The following is a 23,907-nucleotide window of genomic DNA, read 5'->3' as shown; positions in this document are numbered from 1 at the left end:
CAAGAGGGGCTGAGACTCTGAAAGAGATCACAAATCAAAAGGAAATACAGAATCTTAAAGGGCACACAATTTTAGTAAAGGAAACAGTTCCCTCCTGCTTCAATTAGAAGTAAAACATTGTTGAGGAGGGGCAGAGTGTAAGGAGAGGGAATAGAATAAACAGTGCGAAAATACAGTTAGCAATAAAAATTATGAAAATAATTTTGAAGCAAATTTTTTTTTTTCTGATGAAAGCATCATTGATCAAATGTACAGGGAACTGTGTTATATTTATAAAAATAAGAGTCACTCCTCAATTGATAAATGATCAAAAGAAATGAACTATGTCCAAAGGACTACAAAATCATCCATATTTTTTACCTAACAATGTAATTACTTTGGTGATAAATGCCTCCCTTTTCCAAAGATCTGATTGATAGGTAAATTATCCCTTTTTCTCCAAACTTATTTGTGGTATCATCATTTATGCCCAAATCATGTACCTATTTTGACCTTATTTTGATATAGGATGTGAGATGTAAGTATATGAAGAGTTTCTGATATATTATGTCAGAACACACACACAACTATACTATTGCATAATTATGCTAAGGAGACTTACTAAATCCTTGCAAATTTAAAATTAATAATTTATTAATTATTTAATTATTATAAATCATTTTTAAACCTGGAAACTGATAGCTTCTATTGTTTGCTGAAAAAAACATGTCTTTCCCCTAATCTTGTTGCTAAAGACAAGACAAATTTCATTTTATGAAACTCTATCATTGTTAATTACAAAATTATCCCTATATTGTAGTTCTTTGTATGTAATATTCCACCTCCCATTTTTGTCCCTTTGCATAAATCCTTAAAATTCTCTTCCCTTCTCTTATTTCCCCCAACTATCTCCCATATCTGGAATTTCTTCTTACTCATTTACACCTCATAGAATTATTAACTCCATTCAAAAATGCCACCTCATCACATCATGAAAACCTTTCTGACTTCTCTAAATGATATCACTTCATCTTAATATTACTTTGTATTACTTCTTGTTCATCAGTCAACAAGCAGTATGCTAATAACTATGAATACACATATAGACAAAAAAAATAATTCCTGCCCTCTAGTAGATTACAATCTAATGGAGACAAGAAGATGGAAACAATTTATTCATATATAAAACACATACAAGGGAAATTAGGGGTACTCTCTAAAGGAAAGCACTAAATAATGGATAGCCTTGAGAAAAGTCTCTTTTAGAAAGTGAGATTTGATTTGAGTTTTGAATGAAGCTATGGGAGCCAAGGAATCTTCTTGTGGCCCTTCTATTCGTAATGGGAAATGAGCAAAAATGAGAAGAGTATGGAAATGGAATGCCATGTGAAAGGAACACAAGAAAGACCCGTATGGTTAGATTGTATTCATAGAGGAATATGCTGTAAGGAGATTGCATAAGTTGAAAAGTGCCAATTTTCAAAAGGCTTAAAAAAAACCAAAGAAATAATTTTATGTTTTATCTTGGACCAAGTAGAATTTGTTGAAAAGAGAGATAAAATGGTCACATGTATGCTTTTGGAATATCATTTTGGCAGCTGGGCAGAGGATGCACTGGAATGCAGAAAAACTTGAATTGGGGAGTATTCTCTATTTTCTGTTAAAAAAAAAAAAAAAAAAAAAAAAGTTGTTGTATTCCCTTACCAGAAAGTGAATTCTGAGAACACAATTTTTTTAGTATTGTTTTTGAGTTGTCAGTACCTAATAAAGTGCTTGGCATACACGAGAAGCCAAATAAATGCTTATTCTACTGAGCTGAACTGAATTATCTAAGATAGAAGAAAAATACTATAATTCTAATAATGGACATCTTTGAGAATGATGATCTGCTCACTTATAAACCTTTCATAATGCTGACACTTCAGAAAAGACAGTGTGGATATAAACAAATCCACTGCATAATTTTTTGACTCAGGCATTGTATTATTTAACAAAGACATATCCCTCTGTAAAATTATTGTTTTGCATAAATAGCATTTTCCTAAAGCTCTACCTGGTGTGTGTAGAAACACTGCCAAGAGTTGTACCCTATCATTTTTGATACAAAGGCTAAAATAATCAAATCTCTTTGATGTCTGTATCAGTCACTCTTGATCTTGATTACTTAGTAGACAGAGATTAATGATTTAAGGGTTTATTCAGTTCTTCACACAGCCATATTATTCTCATCATTATTTACATGAAAGAAATACTGCCTTGTAGCAGATGAAAACAACCATAAGAGGAGGGAATGTTTGTCATTTATCTGTTCTGAAAAAATATTAATCCAGGGCTTCTTTGAATTTAAACAATCTCTTCAATATGATACATAAATAATAAGTAGATTGCTTGACTAACTTTAATTTAAGTCAGCGAGAAGTGCTTCGATTGATTGAAAAAGAGAGAGAGAGAGAGAGAGAGAGAGAGAGAGAGAGAGAGAGAGAGAGAGAGAGATAACAACATAGATCTTTCAAAGACCAGCAAACAAACAAACAAACAAACAAACAAAAAATTATGGTAAACTTTGTAGGAAGCCCATACTCATTCTAAAGCTTCTCAATTTTATCTTCCATTCATCCCTTAAAATATTTTTTTTCTAAAATGCAGCCCTGATCATGTCACATATCCACACACCAGACAAGATCTCTCCCTCATTCCTGCCAATAATATCAAGTGACTTCTGTGCTTTCCAGAATCAAATACAAAAATATTCTTGTTGGTATTAAAGGCTATTTGTAACCTATCTGCCTTTCTGTTTTTTTTTCCCCCCAGAACAGATAAATTAGAGAAATCCATCAAGGACATATTAAAATGTAAAACTTAGTTAGTTTTGCTCTCACAACCTTGTTTGAGCTTGGGCATAAACAGGCCAAGTTCAAGGTTAATGGACAACTAAAAGACCTCTCCTGATCTTGACCAATACTATTATTATTAAAGCATTTTAAATTTTGTAAAACTTTATTTTAAAAAAATCTAAATTTACAAATGAAACATTTTTTTCTGTTTTTGATTTGAATCTATGATTTCATTAATGTGAGGAACACATATTAAGAAGACTACCTCTGTTAGGATAAATCAGCAAGTATTCAGCAACTTAACAATCTTTTAAATTTTTCTGAGGTTAAATTATAGAGAGTAATACCAGTCTCTAATTAATCAAGCAATAAATATTGTATCTATGATATGTGATACTTTACTAAGCACTAGAGATACAAAAGGATACCACAGAAAAGTCCCTCCCCTCAAGATACTTAAAGTCAAATTGGGGAGACACCACACTAACAAATATATCCAAAGGAAGCTCTATAGAGGGAAACAAAACAGATAATAATGAACAGAAGTAAGATATTAGAATGGAAAAAGATTGGGGAAGGATTCCAGTAAAAGATGGGGTTTTGGTTGGAATTTAAAGGTAGCCAGCAAAGTCAATGACTGGAGAAGAGGAAGAAAAGAATTCCAGAAACAAGTGATGGCCAGAGAAAATGCCCCAAGTTAAGAGATGAAGTGTCTATTTGTGAAATATCCAACAGGCCAGTACTATTAATTGAAGAGTTGTGTCAGAAAATATGCTCCTAAAGACTGGAAAAGGAAAAGGGTGGTACATTACAAATGGCTTTGACTATAAACAGAATATTTTCTACTTATTTCTGGAAACCACAGATATCACTAGATATTACTGATGGGGGTGGGGGGAGAGATCTTGTCTCTGTGTGTATGCATATTACATGATCAGGGGTGCACTTCAGAAAAATTATTTTAGTGGATGAATGGAAGATTAAGAGGAGTTGAGACAGAGTTGAGGCAGGCAAAAAGTGTCAGTAGGCTATTGCAATAGTCCAGGCTTTAGATGATGAGGGCCTATACTAAGCTGGTAAGTGTTAGAGGAAAGAAAATTGCACATTAGAAAGATTTTCAAAGCTAAAATTAGCAATACTTAGCAAAAAAAATTAGATATAGGAGGTGATGAGAGAGGAATCTAGAATGACTTTCAGGTTGGAGGAGGGAGTGATGGAGTCAGAGGCTATTGAGCTGTTGAGACCTGAGAAGTCTCTGCATTTGGCACCAAAGAGAAACATTAGGAACTTTGGTGAGAGCAATTTCTATGGACTGTTTTGGAGTCTGAACCAAAGTCTTTTGGATTCTGAAACTAGATCACTAAATTCTATGTCCACATTTACTCTTCTCACCATGAAAGACAAACAGAGCCAAAGTAAAGACAACTTTAAAACTTCACCTCAAGTTTTATGAAGGGGCAGAGCTTGGAACTGAATATAGGTATTTTGATTCTTAGTTGAATGATTATTTTTTTTTTGTTTTGTTGTTATGGTTGAAATTTTGGGCTTAATGGGCCCAATTCACTCTGACATTTGAAGAATTTCACCTTTATTTCAGAGATATCGTAAGGATTTAAGTATCTAGAAAAGACTTGCATTGTGACTCAAAAAACTCTACCTATGATAGAAAGCAATTCAGTCTCTGAGATTGAAACCCTATCTTTGTAGTAAAATGAGTGGGCTGTATAACATGGGGAAGCCAATTAATTCTTTTCACTTCTTAAATTTCTAAGAGGGTCAGTTATAGTTCTAAAGTGATAAAGTTTCCTCATTTTCTACACCAGTGAAATTACAAATCTGCATATTCTTTGCATGTAGTTGCTGCTTAGTGTAGTACCTTTATTATTTTTATGCCAACCTATCCATTCATTCATGTATTCATTTATTTTACTGAATTGTACTTGATTTTTTTTTCTTATTTTTACTAAGCCCAAAGTGATTCTTGCTAAAATGTAACCATAGAATTTTACATTCAAATTTTTTTGGCAGATACTCTGCCCAACATCATATTATTTGTTGTAGAAACAGTTTATTTTCAACTAGCACCCTAAACATCAGCATCTTTACTTCCTAATGCCTTCTTTATCCTTTATTTTTTTTTCTGTTCTGCTGTTCCTACTGCCCATGCTCACTTTCACATTATCAGAATGATATAAGGTCCCTGCATAAATTCACTCACAAATTCTAGAAATGTATTAAGCATGAATGTTCAGAATGCCTGAGTTCATTTTGTAGTTCTGATCATATTGGAAGCTATATTCCATTTCCCTCCCCCCCCCCAAGGTAAGATCTTGAAGAGAAAGTGAAAAACTCTCTATTCTCAATTGGCCTTTAGATATTTCTATTCCTCTACATTTATTACTTGAAACTAGATGAAGATTTAAATAACCAATGGTGATCTCTGCCCTTCAAAAGAGAATTGACAAACATTAATATAACTATTAGTAATTAAGTTTTGAGTTTTGTCTCCAGATGCTTGCTATTATGATTTCTTTATTCTTGGATTTATGCCACCCCAAATCATCAATTGATCAATCAGTCAATCAAAAAGCATTTAATATGCATCATGCTAAGGATTGGAGGAAAAGGAAAGAAACAAAAAACAGTCTCTGCCCTCAAAGAGTTTGCATTAGTTTGCTAGTATATAGCTCTGGGGTTCATATTATACTATATTGTTAGGTTAAACCTGAAAGTTTCCCTTGGTTTACTGTAACAAATCCAAACTCGTCTGCTTAGCTTTGGAAATCATATACTATATAGACATCTAGGTGATGAAGTAGACTGAATGCTTGTCCTGGAGTCAGGAAAAATCATATTCATGAATTCAAGTCTGCTTTCAAATTCAACCTGGGTATTTCTGGGCAAATCCCTTAAACCTGTGTGCCCCAGATCCTCATCTATAAAATGAGTTACCAAAAAAAAAAATGGCAAATCAATCCAGTATTCCCCACTTGATGAGCATTCTCTTAATTTCTGATCCTCTGTACTGAGAAAATAACTCATATAAATATTTTTGTACATATGAGGCGTTTTCATTAACAACAAATGACAAAAAAAAAAACAAAAAAAAAAAAAAAAAAAAAAACTTTGAGATTCATGTCTTGTAATTATTTTGTTAGATACAAGGATATGGAAGATTTTATAATACTTTGCAAATAGTTCATTTCTTTTGATCATTTATCAATTGGGTACATGATTTGGGCATAAAGGATGATACCATAAACAAATTAGGAGAACAAGGGATAATTTACCTATCAATCAGATCTTTGGGGAAGGGAAATGTTTATGTTCAAAGTAATTATATTGTTAGGTAAAAGAATATGTATGATTTTAGAGTCATTTGAACATAGTTCATATCTATTCTTCATTTATCAATTGAGGAATGGCTCTCATTTTTATAAATATGGCCCACTTCCCTGTACTAGGAGAACAAGGGATAATTTACCTATCAATCAGATCTTTGGGGAAGGGAAATGTTTATGTTCAAAGTAATTATATTGTTAGGTAAAAGAATATGTATGATTTTAGAGTCATTTGAACATAGTTCATATCTATTCTTCATTTATCAATTGAGGAATGGCTCTCATTTTTATAAATATGGCCCACTTCCCTGTACATTTGACCAATGAGGCTTTCATCAGAAAAATAAGAAATATGAAGACAATGTAAATCAATACATATTCTTTCTTCTGATTTTTTCCTATCTCATGATTTTTCACATTTGTTCTAACTTTTTCTCTCCCAACATGACTCATAAAGCAATGTGTATTAATATAAATAAACTTTAATTAAATATACAAACTAATCATTTTTAATTTAAATGTAGTTTGAGTACTGATCTCTTTTATTTAGCTCACATACATAAGCAAATTATGTTCAATTATATGCTTATCACCTAATTATTCAGTTTTCAATTGCTGGGGAAAAAACTCAACTTAGTTAATTCTTTCTTTGTGGGGTTAAATATACTTTTTAATTGAAGTACATGAAAATATATTTTGTTGGGGGGCAGAGCCAAGATGGCGGAGAAGATACAAGCAATTTTGTGAGCTCCCTTCTTCCCTCAATACCAATTAGTTAAATCAGCCTCAAAAATAATGCTGGACTGATAAAAACCACAAGGACTGGAAGCTCGACTTACCAGCTGAAGAGAAACTGGAATTTCAACAGAAAAGGTCGGTTCCCAGGGGAGGAAAAAAAAAAAAGAGGCCAGCACAGACAGCTGGGTGCTAGCACACTGCGCCAATCACTCTGGGGAGGGCTCTGGGATCAGAGAAGCCACTGAGATAGAAGAATCTGGCACAGGCTGATAGCTCTTCTCTGCTTATAAAACAGTAGTTCAGAAGAGAAATCAAGCCACTTTAAAATATAAAGCCACAAACTAGAACCACCCCAATATGGAAGTGACTTAACAGATCTCAGCACTGTGGGTGTGGCCGACTTAGGCTGTCTGGGGCCTCACCTGAGGGTAGTTAAGAGATTGAAAAGCAGGCAGACACGGCCCAAGGCAACACATAGTCCCTTGCTCAGCTGGAGGCTGTGGAACTCAGCCACAGAAGTCCCAGAGAAGCAGAACCTTTGAAATAGGGACCATGATTTCTGGGCAGACACTTCCAGTTTGAGCACAGGGGCTTTTCATGTCAGCTGCTGACATTCATGCCCCACGGGACGCATTGGCTGGGCTTTGTGTCACCTTTACTGTTCAGTCTCAAACCTCAGGGAAGTCACTAGGACACACAGCGCACTCAAAGAACAGCCCTGCTAATCACCTCTGAGGCACTTCCAGGGAGGGGGAGGGGAACTCTCTCCCAGAGCTCTCTCTTAGCTCAGGCGCAGGAGCCACTGCATCCATCTGGTCTGGGAGGAATCTGGTAAAGAAATAAACAAATAATTTCCTACCCCAGGGACAGACACCAAAAGATTTTTTAAATATGAGTAAAAAGCAAAAAAGACCCATTTATTCCTTCTACACAGAGAAAGAGCGGGTTTCCAACCCCAAGGAAGTTAATAGCAGAGAGTCAGCAGATAACAGCCTAAAGGGGAATGATTCCTGCCCCCCATCAGATAACTCTCTCTTAGAAGAGACTATTAAAAAATTAAGAGAGTTTGAAGAAAAATGGGGAAAGGAAAGAGAAGCTATGATACAGAATAACAACGTTTTGAAATTGGAGTTGGAAAAAATAAAGAATTCACAGGAGATTCAGGGAAACAAAATTTGTGAATTAGAAAAGGTTTAAAAATCACAGGAAAGTAGGATTTCTGAATTGGAAAAGATAAAAGTCTCAAGAAAATAGGATTTCTGAATTGGAAAGAGAAAATAATTCTCTAAAAAAAAAATTAGGGAAATGGAAAAAAATTTCATTAGAGCAAAATAATTCATTTAAAAAACTCAATTGGGCATATACAAAAAGAACTAAAAATGGTGAATGAAGAAAATAACTCTAAAATTCATGATGGAACAAATAGAAATGAATGATTCATTGAGAACCCAAGAATCAGTCAAACAAAACAAAACAAAACAAAACAAAACAAAAAAAAAAAAAAAAAAAAAAAATGAAAAGCTACAGAATAACATCAAATACTTACTGGGAAAATCTATAGACCTTGAAAATAGATCTAGGAGAGATGATCTGAGGATCATTGGGCTTCCCGAAAACTATGACCAAAAAAAGAGCCTAGATTCTATTTTACACGAAATCATCAAAGAAAACTGTCCAGAGATAATAGAAACAGAAGGGAAAATAGACATCAAAAGAATTCATTGAACTCCTGAAATAGATCCTAAAAAAAGAACACCACGGAATATTGTGGCTAAGCTGCAGAATTACCACACAAAGGAGAAAATCTTGCAAGCAGCTATGAAAAAAACAATTTAAATACCACGGTGCCACAATAAGGGTCACTCAAGATCTGGTTGCCTCCACATTAAAAGATCAAAGGGCCTGGAACCTGATATTCAGAAAGGCAAAAGATCAAGGATTGCAACCAAGAATAAACTAACCAGCCAAGTTTAGCATCTTTTTCCATGGAAGAAGAGGGTCATTCAATGAAATAGAGGAATTCCATATGTTTCTAAGAAAAAAAAAAACAAAAACAAAAAACAGACTTAAACAAAAAATTTGATCTACATCCGCAAGACTGAAGAGAAACAGAAAAAGGTACACAGAACTCTTGAGAACTGTATCTCTGTTGTGGATATATAGAAAGTACACATGGATAATTTGATTTTACTGATATAAAAAAAAGGGGAGGTGTAGTAAAGAGAAGGGGGTAGTATCAGAAAAAGGGGAAGGAGTGATAAAAAGAGGGAAACTACATCTCAGGAAGAGGCATAGAAAATATACCATATCTGAGGGAATTTAGAGAGAGGGAGAAACATTGTGTGAATCTTACTCTCATCAAAAGAGGCTCAAAGAGTAAATAATTGTCAGATTTGTTTTTCAGAGAATTAACTCTCACCTCATTAAAAGGGGGGAGAGAAAAAGGGAAAAGGAAAAGGGGAATAAGGGAAGGGACTTGGAAGGAGGGGGGAGGGATACTAAAAAAAGGGAGAACTGTGGGTAACAAGTGGGGTCTATAAATTAAATATCAGGGAAGAGGTTCAAGGGGGTCAAGGGAAAAAGCATAATCTGGGGATAATATGATGGCAGGAAATACAGAATTAGTAATTTTAACTGTAAATGTGAATGGGATGAACACTCCCATAAAACAGACAGATAGCAGACTGGATCAAAAATCAGAACCCTAAAATATGTTGTTTACAGGAAACACACTTAAAGCAGGGAGATACATACAGAGTAAAGGTAAAAGGTTGGAGCAGAATCTATTATGCTTCAGGTAAAGACAAAAAAGCAGGGGTAGCTATCCTTATCTCAGATCAAGCAAAAGCAGAAGTTGATCTAATTAAAAGAAATAAGGAAGGAAACTATATCCTGCTAAAAGGTAGTATAAACAATGAAGTTATATCAATACTAACCATATATGCACCAAGCAGTATAGCATCTAACTTTCTAAAGGAAAAGTTAAGAGAATTGAAAGAAGAAATAGACAGTAAAACTATAATAGTGGGAGATCTCAACCTTGCACTCTCAAATTTAGAAAAATCAAACCACAAAATAAATAAGAAAGAAATTTAAAAAGTAAATATTACATTAGAAAAACTAGGTATGATATACCTTTGGAGAAAACTGAATGGCGATAAAAAGGAATATACTTTCTTCTCAGCAGTTCATGGATCCTATACAAAAATTGACCATATATTAGGACATAAAGATCTCAAAATTAAATGTAGGAAGGCAGAAATAATAAATGCCTTCTTCTCAGATCACAATGCAATAAAAGCTACATTCAGTAAGAAGTTAGGAGTAAATAGACCAGAAAAGTAATTGGAAACTGAATAATCTCATCTTAAAGAATGACTGGGTGAAACAGCAAATTATAGAAACAATTAATAATTTCACCCAAGATAATGACAATGATGAGACATCATACCAAAATTTGTGGGATGCAGCTAAAGCAGAAATTTTAAATCTTTAGAGGCTTATTTGAAGAAAATAGAGAAAGAGAAGATTAACAAATTGGGCCTGCAACTTAAAAAGCTAGAAAAAGACCAAATTAAAAACCCCCAAAGAAAAATTAAACTTGAAATACAAAAATTAAAAGGAGAAATCAATAGTATTGAAAGTAAAAAAAAAAAAAAAAAAAAAAAAAAAAAAAACTATTGAATTAATAAATAAAAAAAACCAAGAGTTGGTTTTATGAAAAAGCCAATAAAATAGATAAACCTTTGGTAAATCTGATCAGAAAAAAGAAAGAGGAATATCAAATTGTTAGTCTTACAAATGAAAAAGGGGATCTTTCCACCAATGAAGAGGAAATTAGAGAAATAATAAGGAGTTACTTTGCCCAATTTATGCCAATAAATTTGATAACTTAAGTGAAATGGATGACTTCCTCCAAAAATATAGGCTTCCTAGATTAACAGAGGAGGAAATAAATTGTTTAAATCGTCCCATTTCAGAAAAAGAAATAGAACAAGCTATTAATCAACTCCCCAGGAAAAAAATCCCCAGGACCAGATGGATTTACATGTGAATTCTACCAAACATTTAATGAACAATTAGTCCCAATGCTATATAAACTATTTGAAAATATAGGGAATGAAGGAGTCCTACCAAACTCCTTTTATGACACAGACATGGTACTGATACCTAAACCAGGTCGATCGAAAACTGAGAAAGAAAATTATAGACCAATTTCCTTAATGAATATTGATGCTAAAATCTTAAATAAGATATTAGCAAAAAGACTTCAGAAAATCATCCCCAGGTTAATACACTATAATCAAGTAGGATTCATACCAGGAATGCAGGGCTGGTTTAATATTAGGAAAACTATTAGTATAATTGACCATATTAATAATTAAATTAATAAAAACCATATGATCATCTCAATAGATGCAGAAAAAGCATTTGACAAAATCCAACATTCATTCCTCCTAAAAATGCTTGAGAGTATAGGAATAAATGGACTATTCCTTAGAATAACCAGGAGCATATATTTACAACCGTCAGTCAGCATAATATGCAATAGAAATAAACTGCAACCTTACCCAGTAAGATCAGGAGTGAAACAAGGTTGCCCACTATCACCATAACCATTCAATATTGTACTAGAAACACTAGCCTAGGCAATAAGAGCCAAGAAAGAGATTCAAGGAATTAGAGTAGGAAATGAGGAAATCAAACTTATCACTCTTTGCAGATGACATGATGGTATACTTAGAGAACCCCAAAGACTCTGCTAAAAAGCTATTAGAAATAATTCAGAATTTTAGCAAAGTGGCAGGATACAAAAATAATCCACATAAATCCTAAGCATTTTTATATATCACCAACAAAATGCAACAGCAAGAGATACAAAGAGAAATTCCATTCCAAACAAATGTTGAGAGTATAAAGTATTTGGGAATCCATCTACCAAAGAATAGTCAGGAATTATATGAGAAAAATTACAAAACACTTGCCACAAAAATAAAGTCAGATTTAAATAATTGGAAAGACATTCAGTGCCCTTGGATAGGCCGAGCGAATATAATAAAGATGACAATACTCCCCAAACTAATCTATTTATTTAGTGCTATACCAATCAGACTCCCAAGAAACTATTTTAATGACCTAGAAAAAAATAACAACAAAATTCATATGGAAAAATAAAAGGTTGAGAATTGCAAGGGAACTAATGAAAAAAAAGTTAGAGGAAGGTGGTCTAAGTGTGCCTGATGTAAAGCTATATTATATAGCAGCAGTCACCAAAACCATTTGGTATTGGCTAAGAAATAGACCAGTAGATCAGTGGAACAGATTAGATACAAAGGACAAAAAAGGGTACATCTATAGCAATCTAATCTTTGACAAACCCAAAGATACCAACATTAGGGATAAAAATTCATTATTTGGAAAAAACTGTTGGGAAAACTGGAAATTAATATGGCATAAATTCGATATGGATCCACACTTAACACCATATACCAAGATAAGATCAAAATAGGTCCATGATTTAGGCATAAAGAATGATATAATAAATAGATTAGAGAAACAGAAAATAGTCTACCTCTCAGACCTGTGGAGGAGGAAGGGATTTATGACCAGAGGAGAACTAGAGATCATTATTGATCACAAAATAGAAGATTTTGATTACATCAAACTAAAAAGTTTCTGTACAAACAATACTAATGCAAACAAGATTAGAAGGGAAATAACAAATTAGGAAAATATTTTTAAAAACAAAGGTTCTGACAAAGGTCTCATTTCCAAAATATATAGAGAACTGACCCTAATTTATAAGAAATCAAACCATTCTCCAATTGATAAATGATCAAAGGATGTGAACAGACAATTCTCAGATGATGAAATTAAAACTATTTCTACTCATATGAAAAAGTGTTCCAAATCACTACTGATCAGAGAAATGCAAATTAAGACAACTCTGAGATACCACTACACACCTGTCAGATTGGCTAAGATGACAGGAACAAATAATGATGAATGTTGGAGGGGATGTGGGAAAGCTGGGACACTGACACATTGTTGGTGGAGTTGTGAAAGAATCCAGCCACTCTGGAGAGCAATTTGGAACTATGCCCAAAAAGTTTTCAAACTGTGCATACCCTTTGATCCAGCATTGCTGCTATTGGGCTCATATCCCAAAGAAATACTGAGGAGGGGAAAGGGACCTGTATGTGCCAAAATGTTTGTGGCAGCTCTTTTTGTTGTAACTAGAAACTGGAAGATGAATGGATGTCCATCAATTGGAGAATGGTTGGGTAAATTGTGGTATATGAAGGTTATGGAATATTATTGCTCTGTAAGAAATGACCAGCAGGAGGAATACAGAGAGGCTTGGAGAGACTTACATCAACTGATGCTGAGTGAAATTAATAGAACCAGAAGATCGCTATACACTTCAACAACAGTGATGTATGAAGATGTATTCTGATGGAAGTGGATATCTTCAACATAAAGAAGATCCAACTCACTTCCAGTTGATCAATGATGGACAGAAATAACTACACCCAGAGAAGTAACACTGGGAAGTGAATGTAAATTGTTAGCACTACTGTCTATCTACCCAGGTTACTTATACCTTCCAAATCTAATACTTAATGTGCAACATGAAAATGGTATTTACACACATATATTGTATCTGGGTTATATTGTAACATATGTAAAATGTATGGGATTGCCTGTCATCTAGGGGAGGGAGTAGAGGGAGGGGCGGGATAATTTGGAAAAATGAATACAAGGGATAATATTATAAAAAAAAATTACTCATGCATATATACTGTGGAAAAAAAATTCTAAATAAAAAAAAGGAAATATATTTTTTCATTTATAATATAAATTTTTTTTTTAAAAACCTCCTAGAAGAACAATAAAAACATTATTATTTCACTCATATAACATCTTTGGTACAGATAGAAAGCTATTATATACTAACTTCTTTGAAAAGTTGTGTAGCAATATAGGCAATAAGGAGAATGGACATATGAAAATGTGGCACTTTTTTTTAAAATAACAATAGTTTTCAAATCTTATTATTCTGAATTTCTAATACTCATTTGTTTATTTTTACTTTATGAGAAACCTCTGACAGTTTCCTTAAGATGGTGAAATTCAGTCATTCACCAATAGAGAGCACAAAAGTATTTTTTAAAAGTTAAGAATTTTAAAAATCAGTCTTATTTGTCTTGCTATCCATGCAGTGAATTACAGGCTTTCAGTACTTTTACTGCACATCTTGGTTCACTGTATTGTTTCTTTAAAAAAAAATTTTAAAGTACAATGGGATATAAAAATAATACAATCCTTAGATTCTAGCAACAAATTTTCTCACCTCTGCATGATCTAATTGTCATACATTAGCTCTTGGGAGAGTCCAAGGATAATATCTGAAAGCCTGTCATAGAGAGCTTTTTTAAAAAATAAGGAATAGGGGATTGTCTCAGTTAGAAAGATTTATTTTAATCCTTAGATCTCCTACTAATAAAATGGCATTGAGCTACATTTGTACTTGTGGGATCACCTGCCTGATAAGAAGAAGCAGACTTTTTCTCAATTGGAGGCCCTGTAGAGATGAATAAATTCCCTAGGGCAGAGTCTACACCCACCAAGTGAAGTGGAGAAAAGAGCTGATTATCTCCAAAATGCTGGCTTTAAATACTGTTGTCTGGAACATACAGATAAAGATTCTTGAATTATCTTTAGCCTTCATGCTTTACTTCTCTTTGTTTTCTTAAGTCCCAGCTTTGGGGGACTTTTTTCCACTTTATTTTATTATATTTTTACTGAAGTTGAGTGAAATGGGCTAAAGAAAAGTCTCCGTATATTTTTATTTTTTAAAAATAATAACAGTGGGATTATTTGAAAAGTTATAAATTCAGAAAAGCCAGCAGCTACTACTTCATCTCTTTTTCTTTCCCTTTCCTCTCTCTACTTTTCTCTTTCTGTCTCTCTTCCTTTTTCATTTATTTCCTTCTTTAAATCTTCAGAAAACCACAAGAGTAGATTTTAATGACTACTAACACTTGTAGCCTGTAACATGAATGAGTGACTCAGACTAAATTTTTGCAATTCTCACTTATCCATTGTAAGACAACTAACAAAATCCCAGTTATGGTTGTGATGTGTGTTTTGTAAAGTGAATTCTTACACTTAAAAAATAGATTCTTGAAAATGATTAAAGATCTGAACTTCTCTCTCTCTTAAATCTTAAAGTAAACAATAGCTGAAGGAAATTATTAGTTTTTTCTTTAATCAATATATAGACACAATTTAGAAAGCCTCATTTTCTCTTAGATCTAAATGTATTTGGAATAGAAGAAATAAAAAAAATCACTAACATTCTTTTAAAATAAGCATGATTTTTATTAAAGTATATTTTATTGCAATTTATATGTATATATACACATATATGTATAGATATAATATGTAATTCCCCTATTTGCATAGAAAATAATTTTTAACATTTGTTTTTAAAATTTTGAATTCCAGATTCTCTTTATTTCTCCTTCTCCATTCCCAACCTGGTCATTGAGAAAGCACGTGTAAAGTCATGCAAAATTTCCATAAAAGTCATGTTTTAAAAGAAAATATAGGTACCCCACAAAAAAGAAACCTCAAGAAAAAAAGTTTAAAAAAGTATAGTTCAATCTGGATTCAAATATGATCAGTTTTTTACTCTGGGTATGGATGACTTTTTTTTTAATCTTAAGTCCTTTAGAGTTATCTTTGATCATTACACTAAGAATAGCCAAGTCATTCACAAAATCATCTTTTAATATTGCTATTACTCTTTACTTAGTACATTTCAGTTTGCATCAGTTATTGTATTTCTGTTTTTCTAAAAGTATCTGATTTATTATTTTCATGATATTTCATCATAATCACATACTACTATTTGTTCAGCCATTCCAGAACTGATAGGCATCCCCTCAATTTACAATTCTATGTCACCATAAAAGAACTGTTATAAATATTTCTTACATATAGATCCAATTCTCTTTTTTAAAAAAAATCTCTATTTGGATACAGGTATAGTAATGGTACTGCTAGGTCAAATAGTATCCATAATTATAATGCCCTTTGGGTATCATTCCACATTTCTCTGCAGAATGGTTGAATCACAGTTCCACAAAAAAGTGCATTAATGTCTCATTTTTTTTATCTTCTCTCCAATATTTGTCATTTCTCCTTTCCTATTAGCCACTTCAATAGGTATGAAGTAGTAGCTCAGAATTGTTTTATTTTGAATTTCTCCAATCAATAGTGAATTAGAACATTCATCCCAGATTGCTATAAATAGTTTTGATTACTTCATCTGAAAAACTATTTGAATCTTTTAATTATTTATCAACTAGGGAATGGCTCTCATTTTTATGAATTTGACTCAGTTCCATATATGTTTGAAAATAAGACTTTTATTGAAAAAACTTGCTTCAAAATAAGTTTTTCATAATTACTAGTGATAACTATATGCTGCCCTCCTCACTTTCATTTTAGTCTTTCTCTCCTTTCACTTTCCCCCCTCAAAGTGTTTTGCTTCTGAGTACCCCCTCTCTCAACCTGACATCCTTTCTACCATCTTCCCTTCTTCCCTTAATTATCCCCTTCTTCTCTTACTTTTTTGTAAGGTTAAATGGGTTTTCATAAAAAAATTGAGTATGTATGTTATTTGCTCTTTTAGCCAATTATGAGTTCACTTTCATCCCTTAACTTCCCCTTCTTCCATTCCACTGTAAAAGGTTTTTTTTTTTTTTTTCCCTCTGTTAAGGAAGATATTTTATGTCATTCTACCTCTGCCTCCACCTTTCTTCCAATATATTTTCTCTCACCCCTGAATTTTAATTTTATTTGTTTGTTTACTTACCATTAATTCATTCAATTATTTGTTTATTTATTTGTGTTTTTTAATTGTCTCTCCAGACCTTCTGAAATCATTCCACTGTTCATGTCTTATAGAACAATAATATTCCATAACATTCATATTCCATAACTTATTCAGCTATTCTCCAACAGATAGAGATCCACTTAGTTTCTACTTCCTTGACAATACAAAAAGGGCTGCTAAAAACATTTTTACATATGTGAGTCCTTTTCTTTTCTTTTCTTTTTTTATGATCTCTTTGAGATACTACTGGATCAAAGGGTATGCACAGTTTGCTAGCCCTTTGGACATAGTTCCAAATTGCTCTCTAGAATGGTCATATGAGTTCACAACTGCCCCAACAATGTATTAGTGTACCAGTTTTCCCTCATTTCCTCCAATATCTTCCATTATATTTTTTCCGCCATCTTAGTCAATCTGAGAGGTGTATAGTAGTACCTCAGAGTTGTCTTATTTCTCTAATCAATAGTAATGTAGAGCATTTTTTTCATATGTCTAGAAATGGTTTTAATTTCATCTGAAAATTGTCTATTCATAACCTTTGACCATTTGTCAATTAGAGAATGGATTGTATTCCTATAAATTTGAGTAAAATTCTCTATATATTTTAGAAATGAGGCTTTTATCAAAATCTTTGTAAAAAATTTTTGTCATTTATTGCTTCTCTTCTTATCTACATTGGTTTTGTTTGTACAAAACTTTTTAATTTAATGCAATCAAAATTAACCACGCTGCTTTTCATAATGTACTCTAGTTGTTTTTTGGCCATTAATTTCTTCCTTCTCCACAGATCTGAGAGGTAGATTATCCCTTGTTCTTCTAATTTGCTTATAGTATTACTTGTTATATCTAAATCATGAACCCATTTTTTGACCTTATCTTGGTTATTCGGTGTTGGTTATTAGTCAAAGCCATAAAGTCAAAAATTTTCTGCAATGTGGTTTTCTAATTTTACCTGCAATTTTTGTCAAATGGTGAATTTATCAAACACTAGATTACTATAATCATTGACTATTGTGTCTTGTGAATGTAACCTAACATATTCCACTAATCAACTACTCTGTTTCTTAGCCAATAATAAATGGTTTCAGTGACTTCTGCTTTATAATTCTTTTAGGTCTGCTGCAACTAGGCCAACTTCATTTGCATTCTTCCCATTAATTCTCTTAGAATTCTTGACATTTTGCTCTGCCAGATGAATGTTATTATTATTTTTTTTTTCTGTCTGTAAAGTAATTTCTTGGTCATTTGATTGGTATTTTGACTTTAACTTTTTGCTTATGTGGCATTCTGATACTGGAGTAGATTGGACACTGTCCAGAGCTTTGAGATTTTTATTGTTGTTTTTATGCAGCTGTTTTTAAAGATAATTCTGGGAACTTACAAGCTTTCAGTTCTTCCATGGTATTGTGATCTAAGGAGAGGTGTGCTTACTCCTTTCCTGGATTGTACTCTGGTCTATGAGTGACTCCAAACCCTCTTTTCTGACTTGGATCTGTGAGGACATTCCCTGATTCACTGTGGCTACAATTTCTGCTATAGTAGTACTCCTTCTCACTCTGGGACTGTAACCTAGATCTGAGTGTGGACCAAGAAACAAAAGTTATGTCTCACTAATAGCTGAGACCCTTGTAATGTTCTGACTGATTGTTCAGCTAAGACCTTTGGAAGCTACTACTGCTGCCACCACTAATTCAATGGCTCCCTAGGCCTATTCTTGTTTACTTGGTTTAGGCTATTCTGGCATAGCTTGCATTAGCTATGCTCCACTCTCACATTGGTGCAAAAATATCTTTGCTACTGATCTTCCAAGTTGTCTTGGACTGGAAAATTGCTTCCCTCTATCTTGGTAGATTATGCTGTTCTATGATTCATTTAGAGTCATTTTTTTACAAGTGTTTGGAGAGATTTGTGGCTGAGCTCAGGAGAGTCCCTGCCTTTACTTCCTCATTTTTTCTTTGAATGGAATCATAGTAATATTATAGGTAGAGGTATTCATCTGTATACCAATATTAATAGGTTGCATTAAGTAGGGAGATAGATATTTGCTTATCTCATGTTTGCTCTGATTGTGGTACAACTGACCATTTCTCATTGCAGAACAGACCAGAAAGAATATATCAAACCTACAATAATTTTTTTTTAGTTAATCAATAAGCATTATTTAAGTGTTTACTATATTCTAGTTGCTGTCTTGAATTCTAAGAATTAAGAAAAAGAGGCAAAAAATAATTCTTTCCCTCAATGAGGTCATGATCTGGTATGCATTCAACTTCCTATATACCAAATGCTGATTATATAAGGATAAAATGGAAAATAAAATAAAAAACAAAACAAAACAAGCAACAAAAAAAAAAACAAAAAAACAAAGAAAAAAACAAAGCTTCCCTTCAATGAGTTTATAATCATTAAGATTTAGATTTATAACCTGTCACAGACACCTGCAAGTTCTATGAACCTTCATAAATATTTTAACCAATCTGTGCTTAGTACCTTTATTTGTAAATTAAGGGAGTTACTAAATGTCCATTGAGATCCTATTTACTGCTAAAGATATTATTATTTTGAAATCATTTCTCCAAAGAAATCTCTTATCTGTGAATTGGGTCCTACGAGGATGATTGTTAATGATTAGTGATTTCAGGGTTACCCTGAAGTCTTGGAGTTTTAGTATAATTTATAAAAAAGTTCCCATCAGTGTACTTCCCATTTATAGTCAGTCATTAAATTAGTTTTTTAGCAAAGTATGGATGCATTAAAAAAATTGATACAAAGCACCCCCTTCAAATATAAATTATATTTTCTCACAAATACACATTGAATTTATGGGTAAAGTGGGAATAGAAATTAAATTAAAAATACAATGGTTTTGAAGCAACCATGAAGAAATTTATCATATACATGACAAAGAATTTGGTCCTGGCTTCTGTCCCATATAATTTTGTCTCCATCCAAACACAATGTCTCTATTGTCCCACCATCATATGGGACATTGTTTTGGCTATGGCTTCATTGCTCCACTGAGAGGTTTTAGTACAGAATAGGGTATCTCTACTGGATGGATTTACTATCACTTCCTTAATTCTATACAATCAATAAAACAATAAATTATGATCTAAATTATAGTTTTTCAAGGTAGAAAGTATAAATATTCACAATGAAAATTTAACAATTGATTCAAATAATCAATTTGAATCAGGTCCAGTATACCCTTGCACCAGGATTTCTCAAACTGTCAAGTTCTCTGGACAAATCTACCTTGAGAACTTATTCATTGACATAAGGAGATACTGAGCACAAAGAAATATTTGTTCATGTACTCTTTCTTGCCTTACTAGCCATTTGTAAGGCTAAATTGCCATATCCCCTTTGTTTATCTTAAAATATCAGATTTGAGGGAGAAAAATGGAAAATTTAGAGTCTAATTTTTTTTCTTAAGAAATCTGTCTGCTCAAGACTAATCATTTTCAGCTATTAGATGAATATATTGTGTTCTAGCAGTCCAATTTCTTTGATAATATGATCAGTGGCATCAAGAAGAAGGAAGAAAAGAGAAATAAGTCCCCATAATCCTACAAATATTCACCATAATGAGTCCCTCTGAATCTAAAGTATATCACACACACACACACACACACACACACACACACACACACACGCGCACACACACACACAACACACACACACACACACATATCCTAAGAGATATGACTTGATCTTAAATAATCATGATAATCCTCCATGAGAGCACTAATCCATTACAGCCAGTTGGTCCAAAAAGTTCAATGATCTACTTCAAACTGATTAAGGCCTTACACTTACAATTGAGATAGATTTTTGTGGAAATCATTCAATACTTAGTTCATTGTTAAATGATTAATTGGTATAGAGATGAACTACTCTCTTTCTCCAATAATCTGATGATTATTGTAGTTTAAAATATGCCCAAGATTTTGAAAAACAAACAGAAAACAGGATGTAGAACAGCAAACCTTTGTACAAAATAATACAACAATGATATTCATTATAAGTAACATATAGAAGATTCCAGCCATATAATTGCTTTAAAGTAGTGCAACAGCACAGCTCCCTCAGATATACTCTAGCAAAAGTTTAAAAAATGAATAAGATATCACTAATAAAAAACAAATATGATGAACAACTACTGTAACCTATGTTATCTACTGAAGAACTGCATAAAACCATTAGTAAAGTAAATGGATAAAGAGAAAAGGGATCCCACCCAAAAGAGCCAAAGTCAATATTCAATAAGACAAAGATGTAGTCATACACACATTTATAAATATGACACAGTAAAATTATTTGAATCAGTGATATAAAAGGAATGAATCAAACTTGAAGTTTGAAAACAAAGTTTAAAAGTTCATAGACAATGCCAACTTTTCCCCCACAAAAATAATGAAGATCAGTTGAAAAAGTGTGGATATCCCAGTGGATAGAACATTAGACCTGAAATCAGGAGGACCTGAGTTCAGATCCAGTCTCAAAAACTGGCTAGATCTGTAACCCTGGAAATAAGTGCCATAAGATCTTTCCTTTCACTTTTTTCATTCTAAAATAGGGATAATAATAATGATAAGATCTTTTTCCTATGTATAACACTAAATTAAAACTATAAATTACTCTATAAGTTCTCCTTTTCTCCTCTTTCTTTTCTTCTTCTTCAAAATACCTACTATGTGAATGTATCAACTTAGACATTGTACTAGATCCTTTCTATAATCGCACTACAACTCTGAAAAGCAGGTATTATCAATATACCTATATTATAGATAAGGAAACTGAGACAAACAGGGTTAAATGACTTGTCCAAGGTCACACAACTAATAATTGTCAAATGTTGAATTTGGATTTAGGCCTTCCTGACTTTTACCATTTAGTCTGCTGATGATGTTGTTGTTGTTACAAAAAGAACATGAAACAGAGTTCTAATCAGTCATCAAATCTCATCTCTGATACTTGTTATCTTTCTGATCCTTGTTAAAATATTTCACTTTTCCAGGACTCAGAATTCAGTATCTTCATTTGAAATCTGAGCAGATTGGAAAGTAGATCCAAGATGGCAGAGAATAGACCAATATTTATCTGAGGTCTTCCTTGTTTCTCTCAGATTAACAACAGATCAAGCTTCTGAACAAATTTTGGAGTGACAGAGTCCACAAACAGATTTCCAGCAGAAGATTTTTTGGAAGGATTTCAGGAAAGATATGTTTTAATTGGGCAGGGGGAGAGGCTATCAAATCCAGGCATGGTTCAGAGACCCAGAAACATGAAGTTCCTATCACCTATAGAGGAAGCTTGGGGAAATCTCCCCTTTGCACTCAGAGCAGACTTCAACCTTTAAACATGAACAAAAAAGCAAAAGGAACTCTGACCATAGATAGTTTTTAGAGATATGGGGAAGAATAGACCTTAAACCTGAGGACACAAAAGGCAAAAAATCGCCAAATGAAGACCCAAAGGGTGGCATAAGTTGGTTTCCATTTCATAATGTTCTCTTGTAAGAATTCAAAAAGGATCATAAAAGAAAGTTAGAAGAAAAATGGTAAAAGGGAATGAGAATGTTGCAGGGACATTTGGAAAAGGAACCAAATTATCTGAAGTAAACTGAAGTAAACTTTTTTTTTTTAAATTTTGTTCAGCATTTTCTTTTTTCTTTTTTTTTCTTTATTAAAACTTTTTATTTATTTTTCAAAATATATTCATGGAAATTATTCAACATTAGACCTTGCAAAACCTTGTGTTCCAATTTTCCTCTTGCCCCACACCCTCCCCTAGATAGCAAGTAGTCCAATATGTGTTGAACATGGTAAAAATATATGTTAAATCCAATATATGCATAAATGTTTATACAATTATCTTGCCTCACAACAAAAATAAAAACAAAACAGAAAAAAATTGAGAAGCAAAAATAAAAAATTGAGAAGCAAGCAAACAAGAAAAAAAAAATGCAATGTTGTGAACCAAACTCAGTTCCCACAGTCCTCTCTCTGGGTGGAGATGGCTCTCTTCATCACTAAAAAATTGAAACTGATTTGAATCATCTCATTGTTGAAGAAAGCTATGTCCATCAGAATTTATGATTATATGATCTTATTTCTTCTGAAATCATTCCGCTGGCCAGTAGAAAACAGTAGAAACATTGCAATTCTTTATATATTATAGAAATGAGCTCTTTATCAGAAGCTTTGAATGTAAAAATGTTTTCCCAGATTATTGCCTTCTCATCTAATTTTGTCTTCATTAGTTTCATTTGAACAAAAAACAAATTAACTTGATATAATCAAAATTATGTATTTTGTGATCAATGATAATCTCCAGTTCTTCTTTGGTCACAAATTCCTTCTTCCTTCACACATCACAGAGATAAACTATCCTTTGTTCTTCTAATTTGTTCATAATATGATTCTTTATGTCTAGATCATGAACCCATTTTGATCTTATCTTGGTCTATGGTGTTAGATGTGAGTATAACCACAGCTTGTGTGCCACACTAGTTTCCAATTTTCCCAGCATTTTTTGTTAAATAGTTAAATTCTTATCCCAAAAGCTAATGTTTTGGGGTTTGTCAAACACTAAATTATAGTTTATATCAACTACTGATCAACTACTAATTTCTTAGCCAGTACCAAGTGGTTTTGATGACTGCTGCTTTATAATGTAGTTTTATGTCCAGTATAACTAGGTCACTTCAGTTAGCATTTTTTTTTTCCTTAATTCCCTTGAAATTCTTGACTTTTTATTCTTCTGGAAGAATTTTGTTGTTTGTTGTAGGTTCTGCCACATTAGTTTCCAATTTTCTCAGCAGTTTTGTCAAATAATGATTTCTTATTCCAAAAGCTGAGATATTTGGGTTTGTAAACATTAGATTACTATAGTCATTGGCTATTTTGTCCTATGAAGCTGATTGATTCCACTTATAGCCTATTTCTTAGCAAGTACCAAATGATTTTGATGACTGCTGCTTTTTAATATAGTTTTATATCTGGCATAGCTAGGCCACTTCCATTAGCATTTCTTTCATTAATTCCCTTGAAATTCCTGATCTTTTATTCTTCCCAATGAACTTTGTTATTATTTTTTTCTAGAA

The sequence above is a fragment of the Sminthopsis crassicaudata genome, chromosome 1 (assembly GCF_048593235.1).
Source record: "Sminthopsis crassicaudata isolate SCR6 chromosome 1, ASM4859323v1, whole genome shotgun sequence".
In the NCBI taxonomy this organism is placed as follows: Eukaryota; Metazoa; Chordata; class Mammalia; order Dasyuromorphia; family Dasyuridae; genus Sminthopsis; species Sminthopsis crassicaudata.
This window is presented reverse-complemented; position numbering follows the sequence as displayed.